The sequence below is a fragment of the Pipistrellus kuhlii genome, unplaced genomic scaffold, assembly GCF_014108245.1.
Source record: "Pipistrellus kuhlii isolate mPipKuh1 unplaced genomic scaffold, mPipKuh1.p scaffold_m20_p_4, whole genome shotgun sequence".
Taxonomy (NCBI): domain Eukaryota; kingdom Metazoa; phylum Chordata; class Mammalia; order Chiroptera; family Vespertilionidae; genus Pipistrellus; species Pipistrellus kuhlii.
The window spans coordinates 31,898,286-31,916,915 of NW_023425540.1; the positions used below are offsets into that span (position 1 = coordinate 31,898,286).

Sequence of the window (18,630 nt, forward strand, 5' to 3'; positions counted from 1 at the left end):
TTATCCCAATCTTATACAAGCAAGTCTACATAATTCAGCCTCCTTTGCTGTGGGTGTGGTCACATGACTCAGTTTTTGAGAGTGGATTGAGGGTGGTTGTGATATGCTGTGCCATTGCCAGGCAGCCCTGCACCTTGGAAACTTCCCATTGTAGTCCATGGCACTGTCTCTGTTGCTATTTCTGGCAGCTGGATCCAGAGTAAGAAGCAGAGGACTTCAAGGCCTTAAAGTATGGTAGAGATATAAAAAGGGGTTTGTTCCCACAATGACCATATGACATACTGCCTGTACATAAAGGAAAACTGATTAGACTTGCAAAAGTGAGAAATACATTTTATTAGTTTCAGCCACTATGTTACAGAAGATAGTGTTACTTATTGTAGCTTGTATAATACCAAACTCAACAAGTGAGATTATAGAAAATTACATGCTAATCTCACTCAGACTAAAATAAAAAAAGCAATCAACTCTTTTAGTATCTATTTGATTCCTTAGTTCAGCTATCCCGAGTTTATATAGACAGTTTAAATACTATGTTATCTATATCTATTAGATGTGTTTCAAATAGAAGAAGTTTACAAGAGTGAGTACACAAAAAATAACTATGAGAATTCACAGATAAATGATTAATATGATGTCAATAAAACCATTGGGTATAAAAGTTTATTGCACTTTTAATCAATAATATTCATCTAGTGAATATAATTTATATATAATATATAATTGATATTATAATGTTCCTAGAACAAGGAAATTTTAGAATATGCATGAATTTCATATTTCAGCAAATATTCACTCTCTTCTCCCTATCCATGAGAGGGGTATACTTTCTTGTATCATTTACGTTGAGCATGACTTGTGTCCGTTTTTAGCACACAAACAGAAATTGCTGATAGCCTTATGAGGGTTCCCTGGTAAATGACAAGCTTCTGTTCTGTTGCTTTCAAGATTTTCTCTTTGTCTTTATTTTTTGACAGTTTCATTATAATGTGTCTTAGAGAACATCTCTTTGGGTTGAATTTGTTTGGAGAGCTATGAGCTTCGTGAACTTGGATCTTCAAATTTCTCCCCAGATTTGAAAAGTTCTCAACCATTATTTCTTTAAATATGCTTTCTGACCCTCCTACAAAGGCGTGTCTGTGGTTCCCTGTCTTTGGACACGTAAGAATTGGAGGCAAAGAAATGTGGACTTGGAGAAGTCTGGAGCCAGCTTGCTCCCTGCAGGCTCAAGATCAACCATCCCACACAGAAGAGAAAAAAAAAAAGAAAAAAAAAAGAAAAAAAAAAAAAAAAAAAAAAAAAAAAAAAAAAAAAAAAAAAAAAAAAAAAAAAAAAAAAAATAAATATGCTTTCTGTCCTTTTCTTCCTCTCCCATAATGTGTAGATTGTCTTTTAATGGTATCCCATATGCCCTGTTGGTGTTTCTTTAATTCCTTTTTATTCTTTTTGCTACTCTGAGTTGATAATTTTAAATGATCTATTTTTGAGCCACTGATTCTTTTTACTTGGTTGAGTGTGCTGCTCAAACTCTCTATTGAGTGTTTTACTTTAGTCATTGTATTCTTAAGCTCCAAAATGTGTTATATTCTTTTTCATGTTTGTTTCTTTGTTGAATTTCTCATTTTGTTCTTGCATTGTTTTTCCTGATTTCATTAAACTGTTTATCTGTGTTATCTTATAATTCTCTCTGAGCATTTTTAGAACACTTATTTTGAAATTCTTTGTCAGCAATTCATGAATCTCAATTTTTCAAAATCAATTACTGAAAGTTTGCTGTGTTCCCTTGGTGGTGTTCTTTTTCCCTGATTCTTCATGATTCCTGTAGCCTGGCATGGGTGTCTGGGCACATGATGAAACAGTCATCTCTTCCAGACTTTCTGGACTGACTTTAGTAAGGAAAGACTTTCAGCTGTGGTGAGGGTAAACTGTTGTATGCTGTGACTCTGGGTCTGGTGTTGTGGGACATCATGGGTAAGGGCATGTGGAGACTTTGAGTCCAGTGGCTGTGGTGTTGTGTCAACTTAAGCAGCTGAGTCCATGACTTCAACAACTTGTGTGGTCCTTGGTGAGAGCAGTGAAAGGAGGCATGCACAGTGGCTGCAGATCATGCACAGGAGCAGAGGCCTGGCTCTCCTCAGATGCTTACATGACAGCAGGAGCTAGCCACCATTGTGTGCACAGCAGTGGAGGCTGCTAATGGGAGCTGGGGCTGGTGCATGCAGAGGCAAAGCTATTGGAGTAAGCTGCAAGCCTGCATGGCAGTGCAGGCCAGTGGCAGGAGTCATGGCTGGATCCACACCCACAAGCAGCTCTGAGGACCTTGGCTGTCGGTATGCATGTTTACAGCTGCAGGAGCTCACCATGTGCATGTGTGTAACAGTGAAGATCAATGGCAGGATGCAGGGCCGGTGCTGTGCAGGGGCACAACTGCATGGGTCCTCTGCCGAGCAGGCCACTGCTGTCACTCATGTTCGTGACTGACACCAGTGTCCTCTGCCCTTGTTCCTTTTTCTTAGCCATCTCTACCCTGAGTGGCCAGATTATTATGGTCTCTGAACACATAATAATCTGGCTATTCAGTGTATATCCTATATAATAAATATGTAAATTGTCCCCTCAACCAGGAGTTTGACCAGCAGGCTGGCCGGCCAACTGCCCATATCCCCTCCCCCTGGCCAGTCTGGCCAGATCCCACCTATGCATAAATTCATGCACCAGGCCTCTAATTTTTATACACACACACACACACACACACACACACACACACACACACACTGAGTGGCCAGATTATTATGCATTCAGAGATCATAATAATCTGGCCACTCAGTGTATGTATCTAAGCTTTGCCATTCTTTGGGTGGAGTGCAACTGAGGTGGGTTCTTCATGTAGAGCCCTGAAAGACTGGGGAAGCTGGTTGCTCACCCTGCTCTCCTTTTCCCAGCAAGAGGAAGTCTGTTGGGCACGCTTTTCCCTCTTGGCAGCAGCGGTCTGGGCAATGGAATGATGCATGGAAAATGAAATTCTTCCCCCTACCCTTTTGTGGGGGGTTTTCCTCAGGTTTTTTGTTCCACTGTGTTCCTGAAGCTTCTTAAGTGGAGTCCTGAGCTCTCCCAGAACTATTTGCAGTTGGGGATAGCCGCCTAATTGTTTCTTGGGTGGAGATGAAGGCTAGGGTCTCCTTCTCCACCATCTTGGCATGATCACTGTATTTCTTAAAAAATATGACAAAGAGCTCCTAGGTGGCTGTTTTCTTCTGTACAAACCCTGAAAGGCCTAAGCTGAGGTGCATTCCTCCACAGAAGATTTGTGTTACATATTTTTTCCAGGCACTCTAGACTATCCCTGATCCAGAAGTCATTTAATTTAATTTATTGAATTGAACTTCCCTGGATAATGCAAATGATATCAATTCAAATCCTTAATCTTTGTGGGCAGGCTTATGGTGATGACTTTCCTGAGTGCGGATTTATGTATGTGTTCTCCCAAGCCAGAACCTTAAACAGACATGCTTTTTGCTGGCTCCCTTGTTCAGGAACAGGGTTTTCAGCCTACCCTATCACCTGGCTGTGACCCTTCTTAAATACAGGGTCTCAATTCCTTCTCCACACTTTATGTGGGCAGACAAAGCCTTTATCTCTCATTCTTCCACATGGATGTTAAACCCCAATTCTGAGTGCCCAGTGTTGGTGGATCCCTTCAATGTAGCCCTTGTCTGTTCTCTAGTCCACACTTATCACTCTGGTTTTTCTCTCTCTCTCTCTCTCTCTCTCTCTCTCTCTCTCTCTCTCTCTCTCTCTCTTTCTCTCTACATATATTTATGAAAGGCTATTAGTAACCCTTAAACAGCATTACTAGATATTTGTAATAAAAAAAAAGTCTTTCCATAATTCTTATTCATAATATTGTTGAAGTGGTAATAGCATTGAAAGCCATGGAATGTTTGAAAGCTGTTTGAATGTGATGACGCTTATATTAGTTATTATGCATCAAAACACACATAATAACAATGTTTCAGGTGCGCTATTACAGGACATTTTAGGGTAGTGCTAGTCCAGCTTCATTAACATCTGGCCTTATACCAACTTTACAACCCGCCGATGTAGATTAACAGAGTGTTCAGATTTTTGTCAACAACACTTAAGTCTCAACTGTGAAAATTGGGGGCAAAGAAAAGCATGAGAAATTTTAAAGGAATGAAATCAGGTATTTGAATTCTTGGGTTTCCAAAGCTGTCTTTGAGGTCACTGTCTTATTTCTGTCGCTAGCCACAGATTTCAAACCTGTTGACAATTTTGATCTTCGACAAAGAAAACTTTTCTTGAATCCAGAAATTTGTGTGCTATAATGACATAGATTTTTAACTTTCACTCCAGGGCTAAAAGGGCTTGGAATTCACAGTCTCCCCAGATCCCCCTCTGCCAGGAGGAAGGGACAGTCACGTGGATTTTCTTAGAATCTGTGTTCAAATTTCTGGAGCCTGAGAGCTCCAAGAACCCACCCTCCAAAACAGCAGAGCCACAAACTTTCTGTGAACCCCACAATATCTCTGGGTTTGGGTTCAGATCATGATATTCTGCCCCTCCCTCCCCACCTGGCTCTCTCCCATGTGTGCCAGAGGAAGCAGGAGCCTCAGCCTGTGGTGTACTAGTGAGAATGGCGTGAACTTCCGACCCTCTTAGCCCCCTAGACTCCAGGCATCTCTCTGCTTGGGGACAGAGGATGGATTTTCCTTTTAGGCTCTTGGCCTTGGCAGGCACTCGTGTGCCTAGCGGGCAGTAATGCTGCCCTAGTCACAAGCTGACGGCATGTGGGGCAGAGGAGCTCTGCTCTCTCTCGCTCTGTGGAAGTGGCAAGCACACAGCCACCAAGTGACACCTCTGTGGAGCCTCTCGGTTGGCAGCCATGACTTGTCCTCACCCTCCCATGTCCTGGCCAGGAAGCTTTCTAGGCTGGGTGCACCTGTTGTCAGAGGGGCTATGCCCATAGTCCCGGCTGGCTCAGCGTCCCTGCCACAGGGTGTGAGCATTGCTAACCCCCCATATGCCCAAATCTCCCTGGGTGGGGCAGAAGGAGGGAGAAGGGCTTCTAGAAACATGTGAATGCCCCCTGTAGGTGAACATTGTGCCCTTTATGGCTTTCTACGTGGGAAGGCAAAGAACTGTAAAGACTTCCTTCCACCCTCAGGACATGTAACCCACTGCACTGAAATTTGTTTGGCTGGACAGCTGGTCAGAGAAACAGGTGTCAGGCTTATAGCAGAATCTCAAAGTCTGGTCACGGTCTTCCCTTTTCTTTCCTTAGATGTCTCTTTTCTGAGGTCTCCAAAAGCTATGCACTAAATTGGCCATGGTATTAACTTCTTCAGTAAACAACTAAATTCCACAACAAACAAACTATTGTAATTCAGTCATTAACAAACATTGGTGAACGCTTACTACTGCCAGGCACCAAGCTGGGTGTCAGGTATACAAGAGTGAAAACATCAGACAAGCTCCCTCTCCATACAGTTCATATATTTTTTTTAATTTATTGATTTTAGATAGGGAGAGAGGGAAAAAGCAGAGAGAGAGAGAAACTGGATTTGAGTTTCTCATAAATAAGAGAGAAACTTATGCATTTATTGGTTGATTCTTGTAGGGCCCTGACCAGAGATTGAACTCAAAACCTTGGCATATCAGAATGATGTTCTAAACAACTGAGTTGCCCAGCCAGGGCCTAGAGTTTATATTTTAATTGGAGAGACAGAGAAAGTAGCTACATGTATAAATTAACTATGAACTGGAACAGGGACCAGGAAAGAAACATACAAGGGGTGAGCTGGAGACTAATCTGTTGCTCATCACATCTATCATAACTGTCTGTTTGTTCTGTGTTCTCATTGGGCTACAAGAGCGTTCAGAGCCAACTAAGACATCTTCATCTCGACTCCCTTATGCTTAAGAGAATCCCTGATACACTGGCACCAGAAAACTGCAGAGTAAACGTACCAATGTTTGTGTTGATCAATGAATTAACTAAGGATTGGGGCTTTGTTAAGAAACGGCTACACTTGGTACAAAATACAAAAAGTGCTAAGTACCATCTACACTCTGTTTTCTTACTTACTTTTTATATTTATTATTCAAGTTCTTTGTTTTCAACCTAAATGCATTCAATCATAAACACATGTAGGTTTCCTGGCTGAACACACAATCCAGTTTCCTAATTCTCCTCCGGTCCGACACAGAGCAGCACAGCACCGGGGGAGTAAGTGTTCTCAGGTTTCCTGTTCTCAGGTTTCCTGCCACCTTCCTCCTAGCTGCCAGCACAGGCACAGTGTGTTTTGGTCCCCACCTGCTGAAGGGCTAAATGAGCAGCTGTGTTCTGTCCCTGTCCCATCCCCCAGGTCCCGCCCATCTCCACTCCCTTCCTTGAATTTCCCATCACGTTGCAACTTCCCCAGGAGCCCTGCATTGAACAGAGCTGGTATCTCTAAGCCCATCCCACAGTCTGCATGGTGACATTGGTCCCACTTGACTGTGAGGCTCTTGACTTCAGGACAACAGGTAGGCTGGACAGGACCAGGAAAAAATGAGTTTGCCCAAGAATAGATTGTGCTGTTTGGGGGAAACTGAAATGAGAATGGTGATTGCCTTCCACTGACCGGCTTTGCAAATGGAGAGGCTGAGACCAGAAAGGTAAACACCTGAGGGAGGTGGGAATGGCGTCCCAGGACTGGAACCAGGCTACCTGGCAATGGTGCAGCGTCCTGCCTCCTCCTCACACACCTTCACAGCACCTTTCCTCCAAGCCACATTGTAGTGCTGAACAGACAAAACCTTGCAAGTGAGAATCGGCAGTTCATTTTTCCTTGGTCACAATCAAAATTGTACAAATATAACTGGAGCACTTTCAAAGCATAGATGCTATTTCAACAGTGAAAGAAAGACAGGGCTCCTGCCCTGGAAATTCTCACAGTGTAGTGGGGAAGCCATTGTAAAATTGTAAAGCTAGGGTGCTATTATTCAACAGAGGAAGAAAGAATGATATGGGAGGGAACGTGATTTATGCCCATTGAATAGCTAATTGGAGGAAGAGCTAAGACTAAAGCCAGGTCTCCTGACTCTCAGGCTGGTGTGTGTTCCATAGTAACCAGCTGGTGCTTGGTAACTATAATTACAACATGGAGAGACCAACTATAGGGAATCATGGGTAGGAGCTTGTGATGCTCCACCTCTGCTATCCCTGGAAGAAAAAAGGATCTAAACTAAAATATGGCAATCATCAATGCAGATCCATGAGGAGATAAGTCCTTATAGGTAGGTTACATTGGTGGTGGGGGGTGGAGGGGACAATAAGAACTTAAGGGGCTGCTAAGGAGACTCACATACCAAAAGTAGAAAAGCTTTGGAAGAGCAGAGAAGTTGCCAAGAACTGTTGAGATCATCTTAGTAGTTCAACATGCACATCTGAACACCCACTGCCAGTCATAATGCAGTATTCTTCCCACTCTGGCCACTAGATTCTTGATTCTAGAAAACAAATAAAGGTTACCATATCTATCCATAGAAATAAAACCCAATGGGAACTTTAACTTAGAATTTTATGAAGACAGGAGGGTGTGAGGAAAATAGCTGAAATAATACTTTGTTTTAAAAAATGCGATAGCTCTTGATCCATACAGGGGAACATAGACCTCTAAAATATGTACACTGATGCTGGTGTTAGGTACTGGTTCCTCCTAAGAGGAGGCATTTGTCCTCAGTCCAAGGAATTCAGGGAACATCAGAGCTAGCCATAACCAGCCTGTGTTTTGGATCCCCTTGGCTCTGCTCAGATCTGAGTGGAGATATTTGCTTCTTGTTTTAGAAACATTATTTCTAAGAGTTATTTTGCCCTTTAAAAATATGCAAAACCCATGGACACAGACCATAATGTGGTGAAGGTCTGGGCTGGGGGGGTTGAGTATGGTGTAGATAAGATCAATGGGGGGAAAAGGGACATCTGTAATACTTTTAACAATAAAGATATAAAATTTTTAAATGCATTTAAATGTTTATTGGTTGAATCTCTTCTCCCCAGATAGTCTGCAAACTCTGGTTGTGTGTGTGGTATTATAGTCATCCAAAAGTATGACTATGTTCCTTCCATAAGATACATCTTTTGTCTGGCTGCCAGGACTTTGTGAAAGAGTCTTGTGACTGTCTGCTTCCTGGTAGGAGGATTTTTGTTTCTTGATATTCTTTTCTAAATTTTAAATTCACTTCCTATCAGAGGATGAGAGGAAAATGAATGCCATAGTAGCCTTTTGCATCACCATTTAGCATCTACTAACGCCCAATAATATGTGGGTGACATTAGAAAACTTAGTTGAACTTGATCATTTGTTGAGTATGAGTCAGGGAGAAGGGATGGAAGTGACAGAAGATCTCAAGGTATATCTCCTGTTAGGTCCCCACACTATGGATATACTGAAGAGCATGACTTTCCTCTCCTCTTCCAAACTCCACTTTCAAAAGTACTGGACCTGTGCTACCTGAAGCCTTTCTGTGGCCACGCTGACTCCCTTGGAAAGTAGCTGCCTTTGAGCTTATAAAAGTGCCCTCCTCAGGAAGTCAAAGCAGATGTTTTAGGTGATTATCTGAGCTCTTTACTTTCAAGTTAGAAAACTAAGGGTGCACCAGAAGACAATCTATAAGGAGAAGAAACAGAAAATGTTTATTTTTAATATTTTTCTTTCCCTTTCTTTTTTATTATAGAAAAATTTAAACATACAAAAAAAGTAACAAACTGGTCAAACAAATGCCATGTATACAAATACACTTTATTTTTATTTCACCATTTTGGTTCTATTTCATGAATTTTTATAATATCAATAATACATTGAGTAGCCCGTGTATATAATATATATTGTATGAATATAAACATAAACATAAATTTTGGGGAAGCATGCTGAAAAATGTTTTACAAGTAAGGATAGTACACCAAAAATGTTTGGAGGTATTTATGTTAATGACTGTCACAAACCAATCTTAGGAATAATAATGAGAATTAATATGGATTAACGCTTACCTGCTTCAGGCACAGTGCTAATGGCTGCCCTATAAGAAGTGTCCACAGGGCCCATATTATACACTCTTCCTGTAATAACCATACCTGGAGTAGAAAATCTAAACTAATGAGATTTAATTAAAATCTAAACTAATGAAAATCTAATCTAAATCACACATTTGATCCCATCTCAAAAAAAAAAAAAAAAGGATCTCTCTAAAAACAAATACTAAACCTTCCCAATATATTTTTATGTTGGGAATATGTTTATATAGCATCTAAACCTTCCCAATATATTTTTATGTTGGGAATATGTTTATATAGCATCTATTTTAAATAAGTACATATGTCCTTGGGGAAGTTGACATATTTTTTAGAAACTGTTTTATCATCTGTAAATGAAGAAGTTAGAGGTCTGTGGTCTCTAATACTCCTTCTAGCCCAAACATTTTATGAGCCCTTTCTATGAGGCTATAAATTGAAGTCAAAATCCAGCCTATTATTTATATTATGTCTGTTTTGATAGCTAGAGGGACACACGTTCAGCACGCTGTTATCTTTATCACAATCATCAACATTTATCGAAGACCTCTGCTCTGTGACAGATGTCATGGAGCATTATAAGAAGTGAATGTGAAGGCGGCCAACATTTTGCAGATTCCACTCATAACTCCATGGCAATCTCAGATCTCACACAGTCTGCCAGTGCCTGATCATGTCACTGTCCTTCTGTCACCCTCTTCCCTTAGGACATATCGCCTTGGTGTCTGGGAGCTGGCACCCAGCTCAGCTGGCCGCAGGGATACTTGTAGCCTCGCAGGCAAGGGCGTGTGGAATTCCTTTCAGGAAAGTGATAGGCACGTCACATGCTGGTGTTCAGGCTCTGACATGCCACAGATTAGCAGGCATGCCTCTGTTAAAACGCATGTGGCCCGCCTTTCACTCCGTGTCCTCAAGCCCTCAGATCCTTTCCTACATTCTGTACAAGTTGTTTCCACCCTGTTAGAGCTTATCTAGCTATATTTTTTAAAGGTTCAAGTGCAAAAGAATGAAACGGCGGTGAGTACGACTCACTTACTTTTATGGCTCACTGTTTTTCCACTGTTCTGTCAAACATGGCTTTGAGAAGAGAAGCTACAGGGATTGGGAACAATAGTTATTGGTATCTCCAACAAAGGAGGTTGCATAACATCAGAATGCCTGGGTGTAAATCTATCCACACCATGTATTATCTGTATGACCTTCGGCACAAAAATAAACTTGTCAGTGCCTCAGTTTTACTTATCTATAACATGAGGAGAGCAGCATCTATAGCATAAGCTTTTGTGAAGATTAAGGATAAAATGTGGTCACAAGAACTCAATGAATGTCAACTTTTACCATGATTACCATTGGAGAGGAGGTGATTAAAGGAAAATGAAGATAAGTCATTGAAAATGTTAAAAATATCACTAAGTTCTTTCTTAGATTCTTTTAAGTGACTACAAAAAAAAAATTTTTAATCCTAAACAAAAAAGAAAACTTGAAGGAAATCATGTGTGGCAACAATTCCTAATAGCATCAACTCTCCTGAAGGTAAGAAAAAGTAGACACACACCCCCTTCCTTTTAAATACATGGTCTGTTTATTCCTTTAGTCAAAAGTGCTTTCATTGAGAAAAAGTTGCACAATCACAAATGAATTTCTAACAATGCCAGCAAACTTTCTGACATAGCAGCTTATTTCTGGCAAAGAATCATAGGTAGGATGAGTAGGAAAATAATGGGAGTGGAGGGGACAATGGCTAACAGGCGCCTTGCATTTGTATACAAACCACAGGCCAGCAATGGCAATAACCACCCCTGACTCCACACCAAATGCCACGACCTGAGAAGTACCATCATCTTTGTCGCCATCATCAGCATCTTTACCACTTACATTTAACAGTAGTTGAGCGCCTGCCAGTTTAAACCTCACAATCAGTTTATCCCTTGACTTGTGAGCTGCTCTCTACCTGAAGGTATGTCTAATTGATATATCTGTGCTTAATACTGCAGTATTTCTGTGGGAAAGAAAAACTAACCAAAACACACTCTTCAACCATTAAAGGATATGAACATCAGGATAAGCAACATTTAGTTAAAAACAAAAACAAAAATAAAAAAACTACCTCTTCTTTCACTTACACTTTCATGACATCAAAATTCTTCAAAAAATAAAAATAAAAAATCTCTTGCTATATGCCTGAGAAATCATATTTCTCCCTTGCCCTCAAGATACTTCCAGAAGCCGGATCTGATCCTGGAAGGAAGTCAGAGTGACTCAAACCCAGCACATACTCAGGAGACCCAGTGTTCCCTGTTGGCCTTGGTGCCTTATGCATTTCTTATAATCAACAGCTTCCGCATTCTAAAGTACAGGCAGCCAAGCCCCAAGCATCATTCTGCAAACAGGAAGGATGCTACAGCAGACACAGCTACAAATGCAGCACCACAGAAGCTAAGGAAGAGAGGGGCAGGCCTTAGAAGAAGCTCCTAGCAAAACAGAAAGCTTCTTCAAAATAACAAGAACCCTGCTTTTAAGCAATTGGAATCATGGTGCAGCCAGGGAAAAGGAAGCAAGACCTTCCTGCTGTTTTATTATCTTTTTTTTTTTTTTTTTTTTTTTTTTTTTTTTGCATTTGGATTTCAGCAGAATTCAGAATGGCTGGTGGCAAGGCTGAGGAGGCCTCCAGGTCAAGACAAAGGTGGTTTCTAGTTTAGGGAGCCTCTTTGAGTTCCCCCAGATGAAGTACTCTGGAAACCAGACTTGAAGGGGGGTGACTGTCTCTCTAAAAGGCAGCCATCCCAAGGTACCTCAAAGCAGGTTCTTGAACTGGCAGCAACCACATCTATATAAATCAGGTGACAAGTGTCAGCTTTCTCACTTGCAACTTGCTATTCCTGGAGATACTGATTTGGAGTCTCTCTGAGGCAACAATTGCTGCCAATGGTATAAGATGGTGTAAATCCACACATCAACAGTTCTCTGATGAGGGGGAAAGAACACAAGAAACTCTGACGCCTGGATTTCTAGTTATCTCAGAACTCTAAGTATTTGAATGACTATCCAGTATCAATGACTTCAGTGGATGGCTCCATTATGGAAAAAAAAAAACCACAACTTTTACCTTTCTTTAATTTTATCAAAGCAAGTTAGAGGTTGAATAACCTTTATACAAACCAATTTCTGCAGGTGGTGTTAATAATTTCTGCATCTTTGAAGAAACTGGTGATTGATTCTGAAGTAGTGGGTTTTCATTGAGTTGACTGTTTTGCAAAAGTTGTAGCAACAGACATGTATTGTAGCTTTTACAGATTTATTTCCACTTTAGTGGATAGCAAGCTCACATACAATACTTACAGGGGGACGAAAGGGAAAAGAAGGTAGAAAAGAGGAAGGGAGACCAGCGACGAAGGGGGTTCATTTGAGAACAAGCTCATGGGCACACCTTTTAGAAGGTAGATGAAGGAAGTAATATTGTTGAGAAGGACAGAGACATTTCCAGGCAAGCTGGTGAGAACCATGAAGCTTCTGGAAGAGGAGTGCATGGATTGGTATGCATCTACTCCAAGCATTAGTGTGAGCATTCCTTTGGTCGCCTGTGGGCAGAGGAGCTGCTAAAGACCAGAACGTGATGAAAAGCCCCAGCCAATAACAGTCCCAGTCAAGATCGTGATGTCTCTGGGCAAGAAGCTTTGCTTAATGTACCGAAATATTACCAGCACTCACTAAATGTTAAGGAACACAAATACTGGAATCACTTTTAAAACGTTTATCTAGCTGTCTCTCTTCAAATTTGGGTTGAATTTCCTTTCGCAATATGAACTATGTTTCTGCCAGTTTTCAAGCTTGCAGCTCCAGCTGTTGGGGAGTTATATAAGAGCAAAAGTGATAGAGTGGAAAATGCATTTCCCCCTTGGTTGCATAACTCCCTGAATGGAATGGATGATGGGGTTGAAATATCATCTGCCCACTCCTCCTGCCCCACACTGCTACCGCTATAAGCAAAAGGAAATTTTAAAAGGCCATGAGAATGTTATTGGACTCAAATTTAGTATATCCAGGCATTTTTCAAAAGAAAGTTGCAAATCACTAAAATAGGTTAAAGTAGAAAACAAATTCCTCTTAACTCAGGGGCTTTTCCTAAAAAAAAGATAAACTTGGTACATTAAAAATATTGCTCATTATGGCTAACATGATATTCTAATCTCATAATTTTCTGAGTATCTCTCTTCCTATTGGTCTTTAGTCCTTTCAGACAATTTTTTTTTATCTTTTTGTCTTATTTTTCCCCAGCAGGCATACAATAAAATCCAACAAATATTAAAAGCATGAATAAGGATTATAGAAAATGCAACTTTAGCTAGGTATCTGCAGAAGTCTAGACATGATGCAATAACGGCTTTGGAGAATAAGAGTCAAGGGCTTGATAAAGACCAAATTTCCCTTTTTCCTGGTGACTCCAATTTCAAAAAGAATACTAACAAAAAATAGGCAAAATCAGGTGACAGAAGTGGCAAAGGTAGCAGTCTCAGTGAGCCCTTAGCAACAACTTCAAAACGGCTTTGGGGTTTCAGATGCCAGTGGCCTGCCCTATCCTGTTCTGGAAATGTCAGCTACCAGGCTGTATTAGCCCCTCCCTAGAGCACCCCAGTGGCGATGACTGCGATGAGCCTGAGCCCACTGACCCCATATTCACCTAAGAATGGCCCCATCACCACTTGACAAAGTATATTCTCAGATCCAGGATATATTCAGTGGACAATATGTTGTATCTATTTCAGAAATCTAAGAGGTCCACCCTCAGGTAATAGATTCTACTTCAATGGGAAGAAGGGGAAGCTAGAAATTCCAAAGAGTTAGCAAAGGGTGCTGGGAAGAGAGCAAGATGAGAGAGCAAGGATAGTCCTTGGTAACTTTAAAAAGGCCCTTGTCTCTTCTTTGTGGTGGGACTAGCACTCATGGCATTCTTGGTGTTTCCTCACCACCATCCCAATGCGGCCCTTCCATTTTTCCTGGTCTTCATCATCTATCAAAGACAGTAAAGGAGGATTCATGCACTGAAAAAAATGTTGAATTAGAGGACCACTAGGACCCTTTTAGCCCTTTGGCTTTCTGGTCTATACATATTTTAATAACCTTCTCATGAGTCTCTACTCACGTTTTCTCTGAAGAATATTCTCTACTGTGGAAGCATCAGTTTGCTTTACTGTCCTGCTCAAAGGCTGAAAATGGCCTCCCATCTGCCCTTAGCCTACTCAATGGTCTGCAAGACTCAGCCCAACCTTCATTACCCTTCCAACTGTGGTCTAAGCCTTCCACTTCTGCCTTATCTGTTCTCTTGCCTCAAAATACTGTCCCCTTCTAAATCAGTCCCATTTTTTGACATCCAGTCAAAGTACTTTTTATCTAATTTCTCTAGGCCATGGTAATGCCTCAATCCTCTGAAGTCCTGAAGAATATAAGGAGGCTCATGTGCTTTCAGCTTTCCAAGCCTTGCTGGAACCATGGGTTAATTATGTGTAGGACATAATAGCTCCTACATGTCACAGAACTTGAAGGGAACTTTTGTGGCAAGAAGAATACTGACATAGAGTCAAAGGCCCGTGGCTGAGGGCCAATGTGGCCATTTGATGGCTCTGTGGTCTTGCCCAAGTGATTAACAACCTGGAGTGGAAAGGGGTGGGAACACAACTCAGTAAGACATGCCAAAACCCTGGGATTGCAACTAGTTTTAACCATCTATTCAATATTATAACTTTATGTTTTGGGACACAAATTATTTTTGTAACAAAAATTATAGAAAGTAAGGTTTAACCAAATCTTGACTGAAGAATGCCCATCGAAATTAATTCTATTTTATTAAGTACTAATTATTCTTTTTTTTAATCCTCACTGAGGATATGTTTTTATTTTTTTATTTTCTATTTGTTTTGTTTGTTTGTTTGTTTGTTTGTTTATTTAGAGAGATAGAAACACTAATCATTTGCTTTCTTTACACACCCTGACTGGGGACCAAACCTTTAAGTATAGGATGATGCTCCAATCAACCAAGTCATCAATCAGGACAAGTATTGATGATTCTTAATTGAAGGTGAAAATTGCCCCCCACCCCCCTACATACACACACACATACAAAGGGTATATGGTAGGTTAAAATTTCTGAGAGTCATGAAATTTTTGTGATGAAAAGTTAAGAAAACTGGCAATTCATTCTATCATAAATATTATTTTACATAATATAGAGAAAACAAATTAATGATGGGGTTCTTGTGAAATTTAAATGAGACAAGATCTGTAAAAGTACAAACAGTAAAGTACTGCTAAATATAACATGTTTGAATTTGTATTGATATGAGATTTTTATTATTTGAGATTAATCAGTATTTTTACAAAGAAAAAAAGTTTAAATTGAATCCATCTAAAACAGGGACCAAAGAGAACATAGAAAACGGTGGGTGGAGGAGGGCACATAAAAAGTTTGATTTGAACTTGTCTTAGAAAATTAAAACTAAAAATTATGAGCATAACTCATTTACCTTATATTTAATAAACTTTATGTCTTCAAATAAGTCTCCTGCCCCTTTCTCTTCTCCTTAGGAGACCCCTATAATGTGAAAGATATTCTACTTAATGTTATCCCTTAGGTATCTTAAGCTATCTTCACTTCTTTTAATTCTTTTTTCTATTTCTTTCTGCTGCTCTGTTTAGTTTAGTTCCACTGCCCTTGTCTTGCAGGTTGCTGATCTGTTCTTCTGCTTCATCTAGCTGTGTTGAATCTGGGTATATGGTTTAGTTCAGTTTTTGTTATCTTTCAGCTCTGTGACTTGTGTTTGGTATTTTCTTATATTTTTTATCTCTTCATTAAAGTTCTCAATGTGTTCATCTGTATCTTATCTTGAGTTTGGTGAGCATCTTTATGATTATTACTTTGAACTTTTTATCAGATAGATTGTTTATATTCACTTCATTACAGTCTTCTTTTTTTTTTTTGTTTTGATCATATTCCTTTAGTTTTTCATTTTGCTTGACTCTCTGTGTTTGTTTCTATGTATTAGGGGGGAAAGCTACCTCTCCCAATCTTGAAGGACTAGGCTTGTGTATGACATGAATCATATAGTTCAATCTGGCCCTAGCTCTTGGTTGTCCCTCAAACTTCCGTGATTGTCTGAGACCATAATTTATTCTTGCCAGGTCCCAGTTGCAGAGTATATGCCAAGAACTGTCAGTATTCCAAAGGGAGGTATCTGTGCACCTACTTTCAGGCTAATTGGAAGCAAGACCTCCAGGCAGCAGGTTCTACAGTATGGAATTATATATTATCAATATATATATATAGATATAGATAGTCCCATGGGATGATAATTGCAAGACTTGCTGACCTCCAGACCAGAAGATTTGGAGGTATCCCCTGGTGACAATTATAAAAACCAGAGCTCCAGATGAGTGTACAAGCTCCTTTCTGGGAGATACCAATGAGCTGTGGTAAGGCCATGGGGGGAAGTAGGGGCACAAATAAGTTATCTCCCTGCATTCATTCCCTGAGAGCAGCCTCGGCAGCCTCCAGACCTGTGGTAAACCTAAAATCTGTCCTCAGGCTTAAACTGCAGAACAATTAAGTGGGCCATTTTCAATTTCAATTTCAATTAAGTGGGAGTGTGCTTCAGTTTGCTGTCTCTTCAGTGCCCTGAGGGTTGTAGGTAGCTTACCCAGACTCCCCTTGATATGGTCACATGGGACTGGCCTGGGGATACAGGGCATGTGACCAAAGGTGTTCCCTCCATAGACAGCCCTTGCTTAGTTGCTTCAGCCAGGCTGCTGGAAAGCGCTGAATGTCAGGCAACTCTGAAGCTGTATGGATGCTGGGAAGAGTACTGGGGCAGATACCTGCTTGAATCTCTAACAAGACTGGAAAGTGGGGGAAGGCTTCCACAGAAATAATCTCAGTGAAGTAGAATCATACAACACCAGAAATGAAAAAAGGATTGAGACTGAGACCCAATTTCTCCATCAACAAAACAGAACTAATTTGTCCAAGGTTCACAATGACAATGTAGATCTGTCTCAAGGCAGAGCTATCCTAGTAAAAGAATATTTATTAAATGAACAAATAAAAACTGGCACCTACCCAATACTGAACAATTTTGTACCAAAGGCTTTATGCATATTATGGTCAAGAGTCTCACATCAGGGAGTCCCAAGGGACCTACAAAACTATAGGGTAAACATAGCTAATCATCTCATGATAAAATATGACTAAAATATGTGGAGAGAAGAATCATATTTTTGAGTAGAATACAAACTAGCCATACGTTGTTAGAAAACTTGAGTTTTCTAAAGAACTTTACTTTCGCAGAAGGCTTGAGGTGCTGTCTATAGTAAACACCCTGTCGCCCTTGCATTATGTGCTCCCCACTTCACTGGACAATTTTAGAAAGCTCTCCATCATGTTGTGTCATCCTCTCAACAACTCTAGGACACATGAATCATTATCTTTGTTTTGCAAATGAAGAACTGAGCTACAGAGAAGCTATGAGTGAAAGCTTGCAAACCTGTTGACAGAATCCTGTTTTCCTCTAAGTACACTGTATGCAAGATGATCCTCCCTGGCCCCATGACTTTCTCCTCTTTGTACTTTTCTTTCCCTTTGACTGCGCCCTCTCTTCAGATCTTAGTCTCTAGAATAACTCATTACCTAGACTTCTAGGGGAAAACTCTCTAAGGATTTGTCTTTACATTTCAGGATTCTAATGGGGTTAGGTAATTCAGAGCAGTTGAATTTAAAAAGAGAAGTGCTTAGGGTAGAGCAATGCTTACCCAGAGAATTAAATTGCTCCTAGAGGAATTTCCCATCTGTCTCAGACCAATTAAAGCAATGCACTGGGTGCCAGTGCCTTTTCCTGTGCTCCTCAAATGATACTAAATGAGTGATTTCAGATATGCCAGGCCAGTTCTTTGTTAGGGGAAGTGGTGAAAAAGATTTTCATGGAGTATTGTCACAGCTCATCTTCCCAATGTCCCAGGTCAGAGTGGTGGGTGGGGAGTGAACAGGTGAGGGGGCTTTTAGCAGCACAGAGACTGGAATCTTGCCTCCAGCCTTATTTGATTAACAAATCTTGAGGCCCACTGGACAACAAACAAACACTCCTTTAACCATAGTGGAAAAGGGTGAATATGCAAAAAGATGAAGCTATTCTTAAATAGCTCTAGGGAAGATCTTAGCCCTGAGGGGGAACTGAGATCCATTTCAGGAACTGGTGGTGGTCTATTGTCACAGTATTCTACAAAACTAAAAATAGAGTTCTGCTCAGCATCTCTGCAGCACAGAAAATGAAGCCATTACCTTAAGATGTTGGTCTGTCTACATTTTAGAACTTTTTGGCTCCTCAAAAATACAGGAATTTATGGGTTGAAAACAGTCTTAGAACCTCCAGGATTGGCCCAGCACTCCAACTTGTGGATAAACCACAACAGGACATAATATTCTGTGCTGTGAAGCTCCTATATAATTCTGGTTTGAATATGTCCATGCTTGTGGTTTTTATCTCTGCCCTAGTTTTACTTCCTAACCTTCAGAA

At 40.5% G+C, this 18,630-nt stretch overlaps 1 non-coding gene across 1 annotated transcript; it reads left to right on the top strand.

The window, feature by feature from the left end:
• Nucleotides 1-1,118: 1,118 nt before the first annotated feature.
• Nucleotides 1,119-1,249, top strand: LOC118704016. Its single transcript, XR_004983251.1, has one exon. It is a non-coding gene; the product is annotated as a small nucleolar RNA SNORA38 (small nucleolar RNA).
• The last annotated feature ends 17,381 nt before the right edge of the window (nucleotides 1,250-18,630 follow it).